Source organism: Myotis myotis, unplaced genomic scaffold (genome assembly GCF_014108235.1).
Source record: "Myotis myotis isolate mMyoMyo1 unplaced genomic scaffold, mMyoMyo1.p scaffold_m19_p_1, whole genome shotgun sequence".
NCBI classification, from domain to species: Eukaryota; Metazoa; Chordata; class Mammalia; order Chiroptera; family Vespertilionidae; genus Myotis; species Myotis myotis.
Window position 1 is genome coordinate 77,433,304 of NW_023416313.1, and position 19,114 is coordinate 77,452,417.

Consider the following 19,114-nt stretch of genomic DNA (forward strand, 5'->3'; position numbering starts at 1 on the left):
CTGTGATCTTCAAAGAAACAGAACAACAAGTGCTGGTGAATATTTTTGTTTTCCAACAGGTATCCCTCCTTCCTTCCTTGCCTTCATTTCCTTTAAATTAAGTCTTTATTGTTCAGATTATTACATTTGTTCCTCTTTTTCCCCCCCATAACTCCCCTCCTCCCAGTTCCCACCCCACCCTCTGCCCTCACTCCCCACACACTGTCCTCATCCATAGGTGCACGATTTTTGTCCAGACTCTTCCTGAATCCCCCACACCTCTTTCCCCGCCAAGAATAGTCAGTCCATTCCCTTTCTATGTCCCTGATTCTATTATAATCACCAGTTCATTCTGTTCATCAGATTATTTATTCACTTGCTTCTTAGATTCACTTGTTGATAGATGCGTATTTGTTGTTCATAATTTGTATCTTTACCTTTTTCTTCCTCTTCCTCTTCTTAAAGGATACCTTTCAGCATTTCATATAATACTGGTTTGGTGGTGATGAACTCCTTTAACTTTTCCTTATCTGTGAAGCTCTTTATCTGACCTTCAATTCTGAATGATAGCTTTGCTAGATAAAGTAATCTTGGTTGTAGGTTCTTGGTATTCATCACTTTGAATATTTCTTGCCACTTCCTTCTGGCCTGCAAAGTTTCTGTTGAGAAATCAGCTGACAGTCGTATGGGTATTCCCTTGTAGGTAACTGAGTTTCTTTCTCTTGCTGCTTTTTTTTTTTTTTTTTTTAGTAAGCATTTTATTTTTTATTTTTTATTTTTATTTATTTATTTATTTATTTTTTTTATTGCTTAAAGTATTACAAAGGGTATTACATATGTGTCCATTTTATCCCCCCGCCCTAGACAGTTCCCTAGCCTCCCCTATCCCCCAATGTCTTATGTCCACTGGTTATGCTTATATGCATGCATACAAGTCCTTTAGTTGATCTCTTACCCCCCTACCTCCTGTCCCGCAACCCTCCCCGGCCTTCCTGCTGCAGTTTGACAATCTGTTTGAGGCAGCTCTGCCTCTGTATCTATTATTGTTCAAAAGTTTATAATGGTCTCTATTATCCATGAATGAGTGAGATCATGTGGTATTTTTCCTTCATTGACTGGCTTATTTCACTTAGCATAATGCTCTCCAGTTCCATCCATGACGTTGCAAATGGTAAGAGTTCCTTCCTTTTTAGAGCAGCATAGTATTCCATCGTGTAGATGTACCACAGTTTTCTAATCCATTCATCTACTGATGGGCACTTAGGCTGTTTCCAGATCTTAGCTATGGTGAATTGTGCTGCTATGAACATAGGGGTGCATATATCCTTTCTGATTGGTGTTTCTGGTTTCTTGGGATATATTCCTAGAAGTGGGATCACAGGGTCAAATGGGAGTTCCATTTGTAGTTTTTTGAGGAAACTCCATACTGTCTTCCATAGTGGCTGCACCAGTCTGCATTCCCACCAGCAGTGCACAAGTGTTCCTTTTTCTCCACATCCTCTCCAGCACTTGTCGTTTGTTGATTTGTTGATGATAGCCAGTCTGACAGGTGTGAGATGGTACCTCATTGTTGTTTTGATTTGCATCTCTCGGATGATTAGTGACTTTGAGCATGTTTTCATATGTCTCTTGGCTTTCTGAATGTCCTCTTTTGAAAGGTGTCTATTTAGGTCCTTTGCCCATTTTTTGATTGGATTGTTTATCTTCCTTTTGTTAAGTTGTATGAGTTCCCTATAAATTTTGGAGATTAGGCCCTTATCAGATATGACATTGGCAAATATGTTTTCCCACACAGTGGGTTTTCTCGTTGTTTTGTTGATGGTTTCTTTTGCTGTGCAGAAGCTTTTTATTTTGATGTAGTCCCATTTGTTCATTTTCTCTTTCGTTTCAAGTGCCCTAGGAGCTGTATCAGTGAAGAAATTGCTTCGGCATATGTCTGAGATTTTGTTGCCTTTGGATTCTTCTAGAATTTTTATGGTTTCCTGTCGTACATTTAAGTCCTTTATCCATTTTGAGTTTATTTTTGTGTATGGTGTAAGTTGGTGGTCTAGTTTCATTTTATTGCATATATCTGTCCAATTTTCCCAACACCATTTATTGAAGAGACTATCTTGGCTCCATTGTATGTTCTTGCCTCCTTTGTCAAATATTAATTGAGCATATTGGTTCGGGCTGATTTCTGGGCTCTCTATTCTATTCCATTGATCTATATGCCTATTCTTGTGCCAGTACCAGGCAGTTTTGAGAACAGTGGCTTTGTAATACATCTTGATATCTGGTATTGAGATCCCACCTACTTTGGTCTTTTTCAGGATTGCTGCAGCTATTCGGGGTCTTTTTTTATTCCAGATGAATTTTTGGAGAGTTCGTTCTAGATCTCTGAAGTATGCCGTTGGTATTTTAATGGGAAGTGCGTTGAATTTATAGATTGCTTTGGGTAGTATGGACATTTTAATGATGTTGATTCTACCAATCCATGAACACGGTATGTTCTTCCATCTGTTTATGTCTTCCTCTATATCTTTTTTCAACGTCCTGTAGTTTTCTGAGTAGAGGTCTTTTACCTCTTTAGTTAAGTTTGTTCCTAGGTAGCTTAATTTTTTTGGTGCGATGGTAAACGGGATTGTTTTTATAATCTCTCTTTCTGAAAGTTCACTATTGGTGTATAGAAATGCCTCGGATTTCTTGGGGTTAATTTTGTATCCTGCTACATTGCCAAATTCATGTATTAAGTCCAGTAGCTTTTTGATGGAGTCTCTAGGGTTTTGTATGTATAATATCATGTCGTCTGCAAATAAGGACAGTTTTACTTCCTCTTTTCCAATTTGGATGCCTTTTATTTCTTCTTCTTGCCGAATTGCAATGGCTAACACTTCCAGTACTATGTTGAACAGGAGTGGTGAGAGGGGGCATCCCTGTCTTGTTCCTGTTCTTAGGGGAAATGGTGTTAGTTTCTTGCTGCTTTTAAGATTCTTTGTCTTTTGCTCTTGGCATTTTAATTATGATGTGTCTTGGTGTGATCCTCTTTGGATTCCTTTTGTTTGGGGTTCTCTGTGCTTCCTGGACCTGTAAGTCTATTTCTTTCACCAGGTAGGGGAAGTTTTCTGTCATTATTTCTTCAAATAGGTTTTCAATATCTTGCTCTTTCTCATCTTCTGGCACCCCTACAATTCGGATGTTGGTACGATTGAAGCTGTCCCGGAGGCTCCTTACACTATCTTCGTATTTTCGGATTGTTTTTTCATTTTGCTTTTCCGGTCGGGTGTTTTTTGCTTCTTCTCATTTCAAATCTTTGCCTTGATTCTTGCGCTCCTCTGGTCTGCTGTTGGGAGTCTGTATAATATTCTTTATTTCAGTCAGTGTATGCTTATTTCTAGTTGGTCCTTTATCACAACATCGAGGGTCTCATTAGATTTCTCTAGGATCTCAGTATATTTATCGGCGGTCTCACCAGTCTTTTCGAGGGCCTTACTAAATTTATCGGCAGCTTCTAGACAGTTCTTGAGAGACCTTAAAGTGTGTTTTTTGAACTCTATATGTAGCATTTTGCTTTCCTCCATTTCTGTCATTTGTGTCCTGTTTCTTTGTCTCCGCATTTTTTATGCTTTCTTGGTGCACCCCCTAGTGGTCTTTGTGCGCAGTCTTGTTGTAGCTTAGCCTTGATTGTTATAGGTAACACTGGGGGGGGGGGGGGAATTTGACCTCCAGGCCAACTGGCTGTGAGAATCAGCTGTGTCTGCAGTGGGAGAACTTCTGTCCTCTAGGGAGGTGCTAATCTAGCCTTTGCCTGAGGCTATCCAGCAAATGCCTCTGTGCAGGGCTTGGGCAGGGCAGGTCCCAGGGGATCAACAGGGTGGGCCGAGCGAGCAGTTATGGCTGCTCTCAGAAATGTCCCCAGAGGCTCTGCCTCTCAGTGTCCCAGCAACTGCTGCAAACCTCGGAGAGAAAGCTGCCCTTGAGTTCTGACTGATGCCAGACAGTCCCGCTTCTCCCGTTTGAGTCTGGGTCCCCAGAGACTCGCCTGGAACTGGAGCTCAGAGCCTGAGACTCCCTCCTGATTGAAACATACAACCGCGCCCTCAGCCGCCAGCCTGCTCCGCACGCACCTCCGCACCTTTGTATTTCACTTCCGCACTGCGCCTCCTCTGAGTCTCGGTATGCTTTTCTCATTCCTTCTAGTTGTAGAATTTCCCCTCAGCCAGCCTTCCTGTGGTTCTGGGTGATGTCCGTTCCATCTTTTAGTTGTATTTTTGAAGTGGTTGTGCGAGGCAGCCATCTCCGGTGTTTACCTATGCCGCCATCTTCGTTTCTCTCTTCTCATATTCAAAAGCTTTGTGCCTGCAATGATAATAATCTCTCTCTCTCTCTCTCTCTCTCTCTCTCTCTTTCTCTCTCTCTCTCTCTCTCTTCATCAGCATACCATTATACCATAACTCCCTTCTTAAAAAAAACAAAGTAAAATTTTTTTAAAAAACCTCACTACTTGCCAGGTGTTAGAGGGATGGAGAGATGAAAAGGTGGAACACAGAGGGTTTTTATGACAGTGACACTACTCTGTATTATACTCTAACCCAGCAGTTCTCAACCTGTGGGTCGCGACCCCTTTGGGGGTCGAACGACCCTTTCACAGGGGTCGCCTAAGACCATCGGAAAACACATATATAATTACATATTGTTTTTGTGATTAATCACTATGATTTAATTATGTTCAATTTGTAACAATGAAAATACATGCTGCATATCAGATATTTACATTATGATTCATAACAGTAGCAAAACTACAGTTATGAAGTAGCAATGAAAATAATTTTATGGCATGAGGAACTGTATTAAAGGATCGTGGCACTAGGAAGGTTGAGAACCACTGCTCTAACCCATAGAATGTACACCACCAAGAGTAAACCCTAATGTCAACTATGAACTCTGGGGTGATGATGATGTGTCAATGTAGGTTTATAAATTGTCACAAATGTACCACTCTGGCTTGTTCCCTTACTTCACTGAGATTTCTCGCCAAGTATCACCTTCTCAAAGGGTTTTTTCTTGACATCTTCACCTATAAAAGTATCATTTCCTCCCCTGTCTCAGGCATGCTTTACTTACCTACATTATTTTTATTTGTAACACTTATCACCACGGATCATTACAATATATATTCATTTGTTTATTTGTTTATTGTCTGTCTGCTGCATCAGAACTTAAACTCCATAATAATGACAAGGATTTTGTCTATTTTATTCTCACTTAATGCCCATGCAATGTGCCTGGCACATAGCAGGTACTCAATAAAATAGTAGCAGTAACAGAGCACCAGAAAACGAATAATTGTCTTCTTTGTATAAAGCAGATAAACAAGTCACCAACATGAGGAAATATAGGTAATAATAAGAGAGGTATGGGTTTTTCAAAAAAGATAAACAGGTGAGAAAATTAGAAATTAGTTTTGTCTTTACCATGGATAAAATTAACCTAATCTCAACAGATCTGAATCTCTTCATTTATCAAACAAGAAATAGAAAATTTCACAGTGGTTTGGGGTGGGGAGGGAGAGGAGGTAATTCAAACAAAAAAGTTCTGAACTTCTCAGAAAAAATAAATTTCATCAATTCGAGGTATTGTTAATACCCCATCTGGCCACGACTGATGAAACAGATACGTGGATTCCATGAATTTAAGCACTTGTTAATGTCACTTCTAGATTCTTCAGACAGGTTCTTTTGTTCTATTTTAATCCTCCAGGTGTCACATAAAAAAAGTTGACCTATTATGAAATTACCCCAAAATTCTTCATTTTGTTTCTGTTTTTAATTTTTATTTTATTATCTCAAGTACTGAAAGTAGAAGTTGCTGGAAAAATTGTGGGGAAAGCTGTCAGTTTTTTTAAAAAAATATATTTTTTTATTGATTTTTACAGAGAGGAAGGGAGAGGAATAGAGAGTTAGAAACATCGATGAGAGAGAAACACTGATCAGCTGCCTCCTGCACATCCCCTACTGGGTACTCTGCAACCAAGGTACATGCCCTTGACCGGAATCGAACCTGGGACCCTTCAGTCCGCAGGCTGACACTCTATCCACTGAGCCAAACCAGTCAGGGCGAAAGCTGTCAGTTTTTATGGAGGGGCAAAGTTGCTCAAAACCTAAATAAGCAAAATGTTATCCTCCTCTCTCTTTACCTAGGCCCACACATTCAGAAGACAAGGCTATCCAGCTCAGTTTATGGAGGCCCATCTGCTCTTAAGAAGAGGCTAGTCCAGAGCCAAAGAGAACAAACTTTGCTCTTAAAAGAAAGGAACTTATATCAGCTAGCTAACTGCATCCAATTCTCTGAATTCATTGTTGAGAATACTGACCATCCTGACTCCTGAAACAGAAGATACAAGTACAATCAAACCTGTGTAAACAAACACGTTGCCTAATTGTGGACCCAGATATACCACAATTGAATATTTCCCCTCAAACCCAACTCCATAAAGTAAAAGCCTGATGAAAAACCAGTTGAGGCTGATACCATATTAATCTTGTCTCCCTAAACCAGAGCTCCAATGGGGTTCTCCATGCAAGCATTCATTCAACAGATACTACTGGGCATCTATTATGTGCATAGAGCATCTATTAGGCACTGGGAATAAAAACGTGACTTAGAGGCATTTCCTGCCTCTAAATGCATGTTGGAATGATCAACCATGTCTCCAGAAACCGATAACTCAATTATAAATTTGAAAATGCAGAATGATGGACTAGCAGCATTGTTTAAAAGGTAGGTCTAGACATGCGACCTGGGGATCTAGACATGATACTAAGTAATTGTGAGAGTGTGGGCGTTTCACAACCACCATGAGATTCAATGGCTTCATTTATAAAATGGAAATTGTGATAGTACACTGATCTCATCTAATTCCTGCGAGAAGTCAATGAGATAGATAATACATATGATATGCTTAGCACAGTGCCTGCCATTTGGTATGTGTTTAATCAATGCTCAGCATAGTGCCTGCTATGTAGTATGTGTTTAATCAATGCTAGTGATTATTATTGACTAGAGGCACAGTGCACAAAATTCATGCACAGGTAGGGTTCCTAGGCCTGCCTGGTGATCAGGGCCCATTGGGGCCTTCATTCCCCCGGCTGCCTTTGTTCCATGTCATCCCCTGGTGGTCAGCACACATCATAGGTCGAACTCCCAGTCAGTTGAACTCCCAAGGAGACAATTTGTATATTAGCCTTTTATTATATAGGATATTACTGAGACAGAAGAGAAAGGATACTTCCCAATGTAGGGATAAAGTGAGATTTCTTTTAGGAGGTGGCATTTAAGCTGGATCTTAAAGAGTAAGTTAGATTTGGACTTAGAGATTTTCAGAAACAACCACGAAAAGAGAATGTCATGCTGGGGTATTAGTGAGCAGTTGATTTTTGTTATTGTTTTGCTGTTTGTTTTCATGAAGCAAAGACAGCATGAGAATGCTGTTGAAGAGATAGGCTAGGGCAGATTATGTAGGATCTTGAATGCCAGGCTTAAGGAATCTGGGCTTAATTTCACAGACATTATGGACATTCTTAGGATATGGAAAGGGAAAAAATAGTGTTCTTCAGAAAGACTAAACTGGAAGCAATGGGCAACAATGATGGAGGTGTGAAGAGATACATTGGAAAGCTGGGTAGAAGTCTGGACAAAAAATGGCACAGGCATGCCTACAAGTCTTATCCTAATACCTACAGCCCACTGAGCTCAGCCTAGGCCCCTGGATCTGCTCCAGGCAGCCAGCGCTAACTGATCAGTGCTAGCTTGAAAGACAAAATGTATTATTATCCATATTAAAACTATAGTCACGACGAAGAGGTGAGGGACCTTTTTCTGATATTCATCCCGTAAACATATCCTGCCCTCAAATGGAAAGGGAGTAAAGGAATCTGACTGTTAGACAATCTGTGAGATCTAACAAGAATGGTCATCATAAGTTTCAAACTGATACCAAAGTCAATTTTCAACTATCACAGATGGAGGGCTCTGTCTTTTATTCATATAAGCAACTGTTCTCTTCCAGGGTTTTATAGGCAGAGCAATTCACGATAGTTAGGTAGCTCATTGGGAACTTGACAAGTGAGTAGGGGGCAGTTATTTGATTCATAGTGGATTTTGGTTTTCCACAGTAACTTCTGTGCCCCATCTAGTAAAATCTGGTGGAAATTACAAACTGTAGAAATTCAACTCAGTATAACAATAACAGGATGCACCTGTAGATTTCGTAGAATTGGCAGCAGCATTCTCTCAACACCAGTTTGAGAGAAGTAAAACTGTTTGTATAGCAGCAACTGGGCCAAAATTTGAAGTAGTATTACACATCTCTCAATGATGGGAGGTATCAATCATGGCAGATACTGTTCATTCCTCCACCATCCATTCAACAAACATGTACTGAAGACCTCCATTGTCCAGCTTCTTTTCATTGGTTGATTTGCTATTAGGGAGTTTATCAAGTTGATAGCTGGTCTGCAGTTAGTTGGGGCTTTTCTGCTCCCCAACTCTCATAATTAGATTGTAAACTCTTTGAGAGCAAAAACCTGAGTATTATTTGTCTTTGCATCTTAGGTGGAGTGTCCTGTACCTGGATCCTTAATCTGTACTCATTAAATTGAATTATACTAAAAGATGCATCCAAGAGTACATGAACAATTTAAAAAAGTAAATTGTGTGACCTTAAATGGAAGTTTCAGCCTTGGGTGGTGTTGCTTAGTGGTTACAGTGTCAGCCTGTACACAGAAGGGTTGAGGGTTCAATTCCTGGTCAAGGGCACATATCTGGGTTGCAGGTTTGATCCCCCATCCCAGGTGGGGTGTGTGCAGGAGGCAACCAATTGATTTGTCTCTCACATCGATGTTTCTCTCCCTCTCCCTCTCCCCTCTTCCTCTCCTTCTCCTTCTCTCCCACCCTCCCTTCCACTCTTTCTAAAAATCAATGGGAAAATATCCTGGAATGAGATTAACAATAACAACAAATGGAGATTTCAGGTTCATATCTAAAAGATAAAGGTCAGAAAGGCCCGTGGTTCAGTTCTTACTGAAATGAACAAGAACATCAACTATGTCAATAGTAGGCTCTATTCACCACCTCTGGTCATTCTGCTGCCACTATCCAAGAAAGCAAAGAGTTCTCTTCTTTTTGGATCATGACTCTGAAACCGCAGCTCAGCCCATCACTCTGCTAGAGAAAGGAAGATGTGAGATGAGAGAGCAAGGCTGCTTTTATGTGGTGCAGCTGGGTAAGGCAGAGCAGGGCTGAGTGTTTAAAGCAGTGGTTCTCAACCTTGGCTGCACATTAGAATCACCTGGGACTCTTTTTAAAATCCTGATTTCTGGGCCTCATCCTCCGGCAATTCTGTTTCTTTGTTACTAATGTTGTGGCCCCACCCCATAACAAAGAAACAGAATTTCCAGAGGATGAGGCCTAGAAATCAGGATTTTAAAAAGATTCCCAGGTGACTCTAATGTGCAGCCAAGGTTGAGAACCACTGGTTTAAAGGATCCCTGCAGAACACACCAGTCATTTCTTTTGTCAAGGGCCCAGCTCTTCTCTCTGAGTCAGTATCCTCAGAGTTTAATTTCTTAGATCTCCCCTATATCCTAGCATAATGCTTTAACTGTAGGTGTTCAGTCAACATCTGTTGATGGATTACTTGATGGCAGTGAAATTCTTTTATCGAAATTTCACCTTTCCCTTCCTTAGACTTCCCCAGTAAAAATGCTAGCAAACAATGAAATGGTAAAGAGGACAGCAACAGGAAAGAAAAGAGAAATCGCATGATTCCTGAGCTAAATAGATTTGCCTCTTGACCCTATCTCATAGAGAAAGCTGTGCTCAGCATTTTAACTCATCATCAAAGCTAATTCAATTCCAGAAGCCATGAACAAAAAATGGGAATTTTATTCAAGATTTTTGTGGATTGTTAGGAAAAAGGTTTAATGTTACAAAGCAAATTGAAACTATTATCTTCCAATGATTTTTAAAAATCCCTTTTAAGTTCCCTATTATTTCCCCCAAAGTTCCTCTTAATTTTTCACTCTATCCTAATCTCTTCTCTGGCACTCTCAACTCTACTTCTCCATCATCTGTCCACCATTTCTTTTTTTCCTATAGAGCAATTTTTTTGTTCCTGGCATCTCTAATGTGCAAACTCATGTCCCCCCTATCAACCAAGCCTTGGAGAACTAGTGTTTTAATAAGTAATAAGTGGATTCATTAGAGAGCTCATCTTAGCAACCTTTAGTCTCCAGTATGACTCCGTCCTCAATGATCAGGAGTTAGCAAGCTATGGCAGCCCATTATCAAGTGGAACTCACCATCTCTCATTGTGTTCACTTTTTTCTTACTTCTTTTTTCCCCTTATCCCATCCTTTCTCCTTACTTTTTCTTTCTGTACTCAATCATCATGATCCATTGATTTTATGTTTCTTTCATAAAAGAATCTGTACCACTGCTCATTAGGGAAGTGTGGGGAGAGACTGGGGATCCAAAGCTTAAAATAGTCTGGATGATAAATGTCAAAAATAAGCTTCTGTCTTCAAGGACTTTCCAAAATAGTGAGAATGAGAGAACAACCAAAAGAGAACGACTAATTCCTACCCATTAATGGTACCACCTTTCTGCCACTCACCTAACCTCAGTCTCATGCACGTGGATTTAATCATCTGTTGTCTTCTCCCACCTCCTCTACCCCTCCTGGTCTCTTTGTTTTGTATTTACTTGCATCTTCACCATGGAGTGTCCAAGGAAGAAAAAGATGAAACTCTAATCAGTGAATTCCACCTCTGCCAAAGTTCACAGATTCCATTCTTCATATATCAGGTATTAAAAACTGCATTTTTCCTTTGCAATATATTCTGACATCATTCCTCCTTGTCATTCTCATTGGCATAACTTTATTCAAATCCTTACTATTTCACGCCTAGAGAGCATCTTAGCATTTGTATGTATCCAATCTCCTCTTTACCTTTACTCTCTCCTGCACACTGCACCAGCTCAGGCTAATTATGATGTCACTTGGATCATGCCCTGCCCTTATTTAGATATCTTCAGGGGCTAAAGTCCAAATATCTTATTCCATCCTTCAAGGTCCATCCCACTCTAAATCCAACTAACTTTGTTTCTACCCTTAGCTTTCACCACCTGTGTACACAACTACACCTCTGGTGAACCACAGACCATGCCTTACTACCTCAGTAGCCACCAATCAAGGCTACACCCATCCTTCAAGGATAATTTTTAGGTCTGTCCCAATCATATCAACCTCATAAATTTTCCCTCTCTGAATTTCTATTGCTCTTCTTATAATGAACATAAGTGTTTGTCAATTTTTACTGTTAGAAAATTGTCTCAAGTCAAAGATAAGGCAGCCTGGGTCAGAAATTTATTGTCTGATGTAAAGAACAGTTTATTTTGGTAATTACCAAGCATTTCTGATAATAGAACTGAGCAATTTCCTGATAGACTTAGATTCAGCTTGCACATTTCACCATCTGTCCTGTGAGGAACTTAGTTACCTTTAACCAAATGTTCCTTTCTTGAACCCAATCTTTCAATGTTATCTAACTACCCTTTCATCTTAAGGGGAAAAAAATCTATCGAGAAAGAAATCTTTGAACTGGACTTATTGGAAAGTACCTTAAAGAAGGTTTGAAATTAAACTTTGACATATACTCACAAATAATTTGAGCCCCGTCAGCATGACTCAGTGGTTGAGCATTGATCTATGGAACCAGAAGGTCACTGTTTGATTCCCGGTCAAGGCACATACCAGGTTGCAGGCTTGTTCCCCAATAGGGGTGTACAGGAGGCAGCCACCCAATGATTCTCTCTTGACATTGATATTTCTATCTCTCTCTCCCTCTCCCTTCCTCTCTGAAATCAATAAAAAAACATTTTTGAAAAATGGTCTTAAATTGCTTTAACATATGGTAGTGATATTTTTTATGCAGATATGTCTTAACAAATAACAGCTTGACAACCACATGTGTTACTCACTGTGTTAGGTGACACGAGTTCAAAGATAAATTGGGTGTAGGACTATCCTCTAGAGGCCCACAGTTTGGCATGGAGATCCTTAATCTGTGATTCTCAGACCCTTAAAGTTCAAAGTGCCCATGACTTTTTTGAAACAGCCTGCCAACTTGCTGAGTATATGCTGATGACCATTTTTTCCCCCCAAGGGAAGAAACCATAGATTCCAACAGATTCTCAAGAGGCTTCTTAACCCCCCAAAATATTAACCAACAGAGTAGAGGAAGAAAAGGTGTATAAACAGTGGATTACAATTCAGCATGGCAAGTACCATGATAGAGTGAGTATAAAGGATTAGAAAAGGCCTCCTGGCCTGTCCCTTCGATAGCTCAGCTGGTAGAGCGGAGGACTGTAGTTGATTTCCGGATCAGAAAAGGCCTCCTGGAGGAAGTGGTCCTCAGGTGTTTTTCCATCTCACCTGTAAATTCATTAAGGGCATCAGCTTTGATATATTTAAAGCCTCTGTATGAGATTATATACAATTCATGACAAAATGAGTCTACTTTTTCTTCCCTCTCTCTCTCCATCTTGTCTCTACATAGTGCAGTGAAGCAACAACTGGAAAGCTCAAGGTCATCAATGACTGAGTATTCAGACTGAAAGTTCAGCTCAGTGCAAACTATAAAAGCCAATTGGGTTGTTTGTTTTACATTAGTTCACCCTACTACCAAGAGTTGATCCTCTTATTTTGTCAGAAAAAATTATGGGGGGCTTTGTGATATGGTATTTTAAATTTTTTTCAGTAATATGAATTCAAATATTTTATAATTACAATCAGTTAAATACTTGAAGATATTTGCTCTTCTGCTTTACTAGGAGCCTTAGGTGTTGCTTAGCTACTGAGCTTCAGGCAATATGTTGGTTCAAATATCAAGGTAATGCTTATATGAAACTTAAAAATAATCTTAGGAAGAAACCTTGAATAACAACATGTCAAACAATTGAATCATTTAGTTAGATTTATTGTTTTAAGAAAAATGGCAGGGTCCCCATATTTTGGAAAGATAAGGTGAAACATATTTTATTAGAAGCTCACAAAATGCTGTTTTTCTACTTATGAAGAATCAGATGAAAGCTATTACATTATGATGGTTATTCTTACGTGATTTGAGAATTTTTTTAAAAATATATTTTATTGATTTTTCACAGAGAGGAAGGGAGAGAAATAGAGAGTTAGAAACATCAATGAGAAACATCGACCAGCCACCTCCTGCACATCTCCTACTGGGGATGTGCCCACAACCCAGGTACATGCCCTTGACCGGAATCGAACCTGGGACCCTTCAGTTCGCAGGCCAATGCTCTATCCACTGAGCCAAACTGGTTTCAGCTGAGAATTGTTGAACCATTCCTAAGTAAGCCTGCTGCCCCATGGGAAATAACTGATACAGGAACATGTGGTGTTTGATCTGTCCAACGAGGCTAATTATACTGTTAGGGTAAGCTAAGCTGTTGTAACAAAAGAGCCAACAAAAATGTGGCTTAATGTACAAGAAAGTTTACTGCTTTTTTACATAGTAATTTGAGGTACGTGTTCTGGGTCATAGGCCGCTGTGCTCCAGGCATTCAGGAACCCAGGTGGAGCACAGTGCTGCCATTGTCAACACCCAGCTCCCAAGGTTACTCAGGTCACAGCATTCCAGCCAGCAGGAAAGAAGAAAAACCAGGGTTTCCAGTTAAACAAACAAGGCAGAGGTGCTAAACGTCACTTCTGTTGATGTTTTTTGGCAATAACTATTACATAACCAGACTTGGCCACAGGAGGCTGAGGAATGTATTCTGTTCAGTTGCCCAAGAAGGATTTTGGTGAACTACTGGCAGTCTCTACCATACCAACTGTCAGATTGTTGGTTTATTGGTCTCTGGTCCCTGTCACATAATGAGTTTTAATTTCATCATATGTTTATGGTATTATTCAGCTTAATGAACACCCAACATTTATATCACGCAATCATATTGACTTGGCTCTATGACTAAAAGACTTTTACACGGTTCCCCAGCTGGGACTGCCAGATGATCTGGGGTTAGTTAGGGGCTTTTCTTCCCCCCAACCCTCATAATTAGATTGTGAACTGTTTGAGAGCACGAACTCTATTTTTATTTGTCTTTGCATCTCCCAGACCCTGGGTGGAATATATTGTACCTGGACCCTGAAGGAGAGAGCCCACGTAAATTGATGCCTGCAGATTGAATTTCCAGAGTCTTAGGAGGAGGAAGTTCTCCGATGTCATGTGTCCAGGCCTTGCTCAGGAAGCTCTGTATTCAGGAGGCCATCATTTAAGGTTTTCAGATGAGCTCAGAGGGCAATCTTAAAGTCCAAATCAGATACATCTGAGCCAAGTTTCATGCCTAGTCACTGGTTAAGAATCATCATGCCAACATATTTTTAAACATATTTTTTTAACCCAGAAGACAAAAAAAAAGGAAAAAACCCCAAGGGCAATTTTAATCTGTATAGGAAATTTTAAAAGTTTTGGGAATTTAAAAAGTTTTAAGTGAAATTTAAAGGCAAGAGGGACAAGATAATAAAAAGCTACTGGTATAACTTTACCAATTCAATAGATGCATCTCAAACATGATGCATCTTGGGTGATCAGATCCTTCCCTATATTTTTACAATCAGTCCATATTTAGAAAAGCCACCCACCAATCAGTTTACTCCCCAAACAGATTTTGGCTGATAGTTTCCCCTTTAGTACTGGATCATTTAAAAAACACAAACTTTCACCCGGCTGATGCGGTTCGGTGGTTGAGCGTCGACCTATGAACCAGAAGGTCATGGCTCGATTCCCAGTCCGGGCACGTGTCCTGGATGTGAGCTGGATGCCCAGTGGGGGGCATTCAGGAGGCAGCTGATAGCGATTCACTCTGATCACTGATGTCTCTATCTCTCCTCCCTTAAAACTAAAGATATGATGGCTTATAAGCTAATCCTTGGAACATGGGTTGTTTGCTACCAAATATTGCAGTAATTTTACAGTGACCACAACAGGTTATTTGGTTGTCTTTGTTATGACTATTAAAAGACAATAGTAAACAAAACGTTTGTTGTTATTTTTTTTTAATTAAATCTTTATTGTTCAGATTATTACATTTGTTCCTTTTTTCCCCCCCCCATAACTCCCCTCCTCCCAGTTCCCGCCCCACCCTCCGCCCTCACTCCCCACCCACTGTCCTCATCCATAGGTGCACGATTTTTGTCCAGTCTCTTCCCGCATCTCCCACACCCCTTCCCCCCCAAGAATAGTCAGTCTATTCCCTTTCTATGTCCCTGATTCTATTATAATCACCAGTTCATTCTGTTCATCAGATTATTTATTCACTTGATTCTTAGATTCACTTGTTGATAGATGCATATTTGTTGTTCATAATTTGTATCTTTACCTTTTTCTTCCTCTTCCTCTTCTTAAAGGATACCTTTCAGCATTTCATATAATCCTGGTTTGGCGGTGATGAACTCCTTTAGCTTTTCCTTATCTGTGAAGCTCTTTATCTGACCTTCAATTCTGAATGATAGCTTTGCTGGATAAAGTAATCTTGGTTGTAGGTTCTTGGTATTCATCACTTTGAATATTTCTTGCCACTTCCTTCTGGCCTGCAAAGTTCCTGTTGAGAAATCAGCTGACAGTCGTATGGGTATTCCCTTGTAGGTAACTGAGTTTCTTTCTCTTGCTGTTTTTAAGATTCTCTCTTTATCTTTTGCTCTTGGCATTTTAATTATGATGTGTCTTGGTGTGGTCCTCTTTGGATTCCTTTTGTTTGGGGTTCTCTGCGCTTCTTGGACCTGTAAGTCCATTTCTTTCACCAGGTGGGGGAAGTTTTCTGTCATTATTTCTTCAAATAGGTTTTCAATATCTTGCTCTCTCTCATCTTCTGGCACCCCTATAATTCTGATGTTGGTACGCTTGAAGCTGTCCCAGAGGCTCCTTACACTATCCTCGCATTTTTGGATTCTTTTTTCATTTTGCTTTTCCGGTTGGGTGTTTTATGCTTCCTCGCATTTCAAATCATTGACTTGATTCTTGCGCTCCTCTGGTCTGCTGTCGGGAGTCTGTATAATATTCGTTATTTCAGTCCGTGTATGCTTAATTTCTAGTTGGTTCCCCAATATAACATCGAGGGTCTCATTAGTTTTCTTGTAGATCTCATTAAGTTTATCGGCGGCTTCTAAACAGTTCTTGAGAGACCTTAAAAGTGTGGTTCTGAACTCTATATCTTCCATTGACAATTTTGTCCTGTTTGTTTGTCTCTGCATTTTGTTATGCTTCCTTGGTGCACCCCCTAGTGGTCTTTGTGCGCAGTCTTATAGTTAAACCTTGATTGTTGTAGCTAATACCAGGGAGGGTTTGACCTCCAGGCCAAGTGGCTATGAGAATCAGCTGTGTCTGCAGTGAGAGAACTTCTGTCCTCTAGGGAGGTGCTAATCTAGCCTTTGCCTGAGGCTATCTGGCAAATGCCTCTGTGCAGGGCTTGGGCGGGGCGGGTCGCACAGGATCAACAGGGTGGGCCGGAGAGAGTAGTTATGGCGGCTCTCAGTCCTGTCCCCAGGGGCTCTGCCTCTCTGAGTCCCAGCACCCGCTGCAAACCTCGGAGAGAAAGCTGCACTCGCTCTGACCGAAGCCAGACAGTCCCGCTTCTCCCGTTTGAGTCTGGGTCCCTAAAGACTCGCCTGTATCTGGAGCTCAGAGTCTGCGACTCCCTCCGGATTGAAAACGCCAACCGCGCCCTCCGCCGCCGGCCGGCTCCGCGCACTCCGCACCTCAGAATTTGACTTCAGCACTGCGCCTCCTCTGAGTGTCCGTATGCGTTTCTCTTTCCTCCTAGTTGTAGGACTTCCACTCAGCCAGTGTTCCTGTGGTTCTGGGTGATGTCCGTTCTGTTTTTTAGTTTCACTTTTGAAGTAGTTGTTCAAGGCAGCAAACTCCGGCGTTAAACTATGCCGCCATCTTGGTTCTCAACTTTTGTTGTTATTAATACTGACCACAAATAAAAGACAACTGGTGTGTTTATAAGGCACATTGTAACATACAAAATTCCTTTAGAAATCTTTGTTTTTCACTTTGCTCAGAATTTTCAATCACAAACTCAAAGTGAATAAAAATGAGTTACAAACCAAGAAGAGTAACCAAAAAGAGTACATCTAATCTCATCTTAAGTGTACACCCAAATCTCAAATGTAAATACTTTAAAAGCCCACAATTTGAACATTTAAATTCTTTCTAAGACTCACCTTCACAGTTTTAGATAAAACCACTTAAGAAGCTTGCAAAGCAGTGAAGGATGTTAATACTCTGCTGAGGCAAGTTTTTGACACCCATCTTTCAATTGCTTTTTCCTCTGCACAGAGAGTTTTAAGTGCTTTTAGAAGGTTCCTAAGAAACTTTTGTGCTTCCAAGCAACAATTCAACTAGCATTAACAATTTAAAAATAATTAGTATTTTCTTTTCCCATGAGCTCAATTAAATTCTCATGAACTCTGCCCACTGATGTCTCCAGAGAATTCCCTTCAACCCACAATCTGCAATATACCTAATCTCTCCTCTCCTTTCTTCACCCCCACCCCTCCCAGTACCAGGGTCAACCTGTGCCCTCCCACTCCGATAACCCTCACCCAGGGTCCTCCCATTTGAATGCCAAGATTACTTTGAAATCTAATCAAGTAAAATTCAAGTTAAAAAACATAAAAATGAATCAAAGATCACTATCAGTACCAGGACCATTCTCCTGTCTTAGTCATCTGCAATGCAACTGGAATGCCCAAAGGAGACCTGCCATTTCTAACAGAATTTGGGCATGACCAACTTGTACCTTCCCAGACTGCAGCACAATAAAACCCCCGCCTCCCCTCGCCAATTGCTTCATCCAAGCCTTTGCCTAAGGCATTTCAAACTTGAACTTTTCCCCACAGTTATATCATTACACTAAGAATTTCTCTGACCAATGCACAGGCAGGTAGGTAGGTGGGTAGGTGAGAGGGTCACTGGGCTCCATCTGCAAGCCCCATCTACAAGGCATCACTCTGCACTGCAGCATCAACATAAAATGTTCTACAGCTTAAGAACCTCTGGGAACAAGGATTGTAGCAGAGAACTAGCCTGACAGGAGACTCGATATAGAAGATACAGCATCTGAAAACCTCCACCCTAAAAAGGCGGGGTGCCTGCTGGCATTCATGTGCCTGGAGGTAGGTGTTCCAAGTCAAAATTCAAATAAACACATCTGCTGGTGTCTCGGCTACATCTGATTTGGACTCTAAGATTGCTCCCTGGGAAGCTCATCTGATAACCGTAAATGATGGCCTCCTAAATACAGGGCTTCCTGAGCAAGGCCTGGACACATGACAATGGAGAACGTCCTCCTCCTAAGACTCTGGAAATTCAATCTGCAGGCATCATTTAGGCAGGCTCTCCTGCAGGGTCTCCCCTCCTGCACAGCTATGACTCACACTGTCCCAGGGCTCCATTTCTCCTGGTGCCACCTGATCGCATGATGAACACAATAGTAACAATCCGCAGCCCATAAGGCACTTTTGTAACTTTCATCTGGTACCATCGCTGCGGGCCCACCCAAGGCTGAACATTTACTCCCCACCCCCTCTCCACTGGCAAGAAACACCAACCCACCCCACCCAGAGTCTCAGCAGGGAGAGCCTTTCCTCTTTCAAGATTACCAACACTGACTCCAACGGGGACTTCAGCAACTTTCTCAGGCTTGCCAGATTACGGGAAGCAATGTTTTCAGTGAATGGAATACAGAGAGAGAGAGAGAGAGAGAGAGAGAGAGAGAGAGAGAGAGAGAGAGAGAGTGTGTAAAGGGGAGGAGTCGGGGCAGAGTGAGCTCACAGGAGAGTTTAGCACCGAACCTAGAGGAAAAGTCCAAAAGGAAGCACTGCCACCTGGAACATAAAGTGTGGGTCACTTTTTCCAGAGACATAAAAATGTGCCTCAGCGGCCCTGCCTGTCAGACACATCAGGTGCCGCAACAGTAACTGCTTAAGATATCAGCTTCTCTCCTAAATCACTCCTTGACCACTCTCATCGCAGACCAGGGGTCTGGCCTTGCCCCCAGACCTGCCTTC

The 19,114-nt window shown here is 41.1% G+C and overlaps 1 long non-coding RNA gene across 1 annotated transcript in view; it reads left to right on the forward strand.

The window, feature by feature from the left end:
- The window catches only part of LOC118672299, a 35,672-nt gene extending 29,025 nt beyond the window's left edge, over positions 1-6,647 (forward strand). Inside the window, exon 4 of the long non-coding RNA XR_004973032.1 lies at positions 6,159-6,647. This is a non-coding gene — a long non-coding RNA (uncharacterized LOC118672299). The remainder of the gene's footprint in view (positions 1-6,158) is intronic.
- Positions 6,648-19,114: the final 12,467 nt, after the last annotated feature.